Source organism: Strigops habroptila, chromosome 9 (assembly GCF_004027225.2).
Source record: "Strigops habroptila isolate Jane chromosome 9, bStrHab1.2.pri, whole genome shotgun sequence".
NCBI classification, from domain to species: Eukaryota; Metazoa; Chordata; class Aves; order Psittaciformes; family Psittacidae; genus Strigops; species Strigops habroptila.
The window spans coordinates 22,331,301-22,334,382 of NC_044285.2; the positions used below are offsets into that span (position 1 = coordinate 22,331,301).

At 58.8% G+C, this 3,082-nt stretch overlaps 1 pseudogene; it reads left to right on the forward strand.

Moving 5' to 3' along the window:
* The first annotated feature begins 298 nt into the window (after nt 1-298).
* LOC115613062 lies at nt 299-2,782 on the forward strand (annotated as a pseudogene).
* Nucleotides 2,783-3,082: the final 300 nt, after the last annotated feature.

Sequence of the window (3,082 nt, forward strand, 5' to 3'; positions counted from 1 at the left end):
CTGGGTCCGGGGAGGCAGTGCCACCCCCTGGTGCTCCCTGGCCTACCCCCAGCCCCTGCTCTGCCCGAGGCTGGCCGGGGCCTGCCGCCACACATGGGGGCCTAGCACTGCATGGACCAGCCAGGCCGCAGCCGTTCCCTCCCTGCCCCGCAGCCATCCAGCCGCCACAGCCGCCCCTACCATGGGCTGCCCTGCTCGGCCCCGCCCGCTTGGCACTGTGAGCACTGAGCCCCCGGTGTGCAGTGCAGCTGTGCGGGTGCCGGCACCGGCACTGGGAGAGTAGTCAGGCAAGGTGCCCATGGTGCTGCTGTCGCACCTTGACCCATCAGCCTATCTGTGCTCCGGGACCAGCAGGGAGCGGCATGCCACAGAGCTGCAGCCGATTAAGCGCAGTAAGGACCTGGTTCAGCTCGGCCTGGAGTGGCCGGTGGGGGCTGGCGGGGGCCCCGTGTGCAGTGGTAAGGACTGCGTCTGGGGCCCCTGGAGTGTCTTTACCATGTGGGACCGCTGCTGGGGAGCTTTGGGTCTATATATTCAGGGGTCCACCTGCCCGACAACACCCGGGTAAGTGGCGGGCAGGCAGTAGGGCAGGGAGGTGGCGTGGCGGGGGCCAGCTCAGCCCAACACTGCCCTTGGCTTGCAGGTGGCAATCAAATGCATGGCTCAGGAACACATCTCCTTGTGGGGTGAGCGGGTGAGTGTGCGGGGCCACAGTGACAGCGCGGGGCACGGCGGTGGGGGTGAGCCAGTGGGGCTGGGAGGGGGGAAACCAGGACAGAGCGAGGGGAGCGGGCGTGGAGTCACCAGGGAATGTGGAGCATCCAGGATGGGGAATGCCCAGTACTGGTGGCACTGGGAAGGGGGGCACCGGAGCATCCCAGGCAGGGAGGCACAGGACCCCCGGTGCATCATCAGCCCTGCTGATGGTGTCTTGGTCCCCCCTCAGCCCAGTGGCACTCGCACGCCAATGGAGATAGCAATTCTGAGTAAGGTGCACTCTGGCTGCAGCACCATCATCCAGCTCCTCATCTGGTTTGAGCTCCCTGACTGCTTCATGCTGGTGCTGGAACGTCCGGAGCTGTTGCAGGATCTCTTTGATTTCATCAAGGAGCAGAGGTTCCTGCCTGAGGATCTGGCATGGGGCATTTTCCTTCAGGTGCTGGCGGCTGTGCGGCACTGCCACAGCTGCGGTGTCCTGCACCAAGACATCAAATCCGAGAACATCATCCTTAACCTGGACACCGGAGAGGTCAAGCTCATTGACTTCGGTTGCAGCACCCTTCCCAGGGACACGGTCTACACTGAATTTAGCAGTGAGCCCACAGCTGAAGGGTGCTCCCTGTACCAGGCAGTTTGTGAAGAAGAGTCACGTGCCGGTGACGGGGTGGTGGGCCACACTGAGTGTGTGTCTCACTGTCTGTGGGGCCACTGGTGCAGCCCCCGTATCCCCAGAGATGCTCGGGCAAGGATCTGGGAGCAGGCAGCATCCATCCGATGGCGATCTGGTCCTTGGGCATGCTGCTTTATGAGATGTTGTGCAGGGACGTCCCGTTCTAGCATGAAGAGGACATCATGGGCAGGCAGCTCTTCTTCCAGCGCCAGATCTCTGCCAGTGGGTATCCGGCTTCGCGGCAGCAGGGGGAGAACAGGATTTGGGGGGTGTCAGCTGATCTGCCTTGGTCAGCTGGAGGAGGTGGCACATGTCCTGCCATCCTGCTCTCCTCCAAAACGGATCATGGAGCAGGAGGTTTGGGTGTGGCTCTGAACACACCCAGGCCTGAGTGCTGCAGACAGTGGCACAAGGTGGGCAGGAGCCTCCTGCAACTGAGCGGCAGTTCCTGGGTTCTCCCCAGAATGCCAGCACCTCATCCATGCGCGCTTGTGGCAGACCATCCCTGGAGGACATGTTCAACCACCCTTGGCTGCAAAGATCCTCCTGCCCCAGGAGACAGCCACCCTCCACCAGCACATCCTGAGCCAGCAGCTGGGCAAGTAAGTGGGGAGTGTTTTCTGGGGCGACCGAGGTGTTTGAGGGGTTTGGGGTTTTTTGGGAGGTTGGGTATTTTGGGGGGGATTTGGGCTTTTGGGAGGTTAGAGTGGATTTTGGGGGGTTGGGGTTTTTTTGGAGACTGAGGTTTTGGGGGTTTGTTTTTTCGCAGACTCTGTGGGTTTTGCGGAGAGTTGGTGTTTTGGGGAATTTGGGAGTTTTGTGAGGTTGGGTGTTTTTTGGGGATTGGGTGTTTTCTGGGGACTTGTGCAGTTTTGGAGGGGGCTGTAGGGGTTGGTTTCTGGGGTCTATGGAGGGCATCAGGTGCCAGAGGGACACCTCATGAGAGTTTGTTCTCCTCCCTGTAGTTGGGGCAGTGCTAAGGTTGGGCTTTAGTCTGAGGATAACACTGGTAACACACTGGTGGTTTAGTTGTTGCTCAGTAGCACTTATCCAGAGCAAGACTGATTCAGTCTCTCATGCTCTGCAGTGAGGAGGGGCACAGGAAGCCAGAGGAGCAGAGACAGGATCTGATGGCAAAGCAACAGACAATGCAGCTACTCCGATGCCAGCCAGAAGCACTGCGGCTACTCCAACCATGGCAACAGGCACTGTGGCTACTCCAACGCCAAGGACTCTCACTGCAGCTACTACAACTCCAGTGACATGCACTGCTGGTATTCTAACCACAGTAAAAAGCACTATGGGTTCAACAACCCTAATCCCAAACTCTGTGGCAACTCTAACCCTAGCAACAGACATTTCAGCTACTATAACCCCAGCGTCAACCAGTGAGGCTTCTCCAACACAAGCCATAAGAACTGTGTTTACTCCAACCATGGTGACAGGCATATCAGCTACTCCAATGCCAAGGACAGGCGCTGTGGCTGCTACGACTCCAGTGACATGCACTGCAGATATTCCAACCCCATAGACAAGCAGTGAGGCTACTCTAATGCCAGCCACAAGCACTGTGACTGCTCCAACCCCAGCAATACAGACTGCAGCTATTACATCCCAACAACAGGCATAAATGCTGCAGCTATTCCAACCACTGCAACAAGCAGAGCAGCTACTTCAGTGCCAGCCACAGCA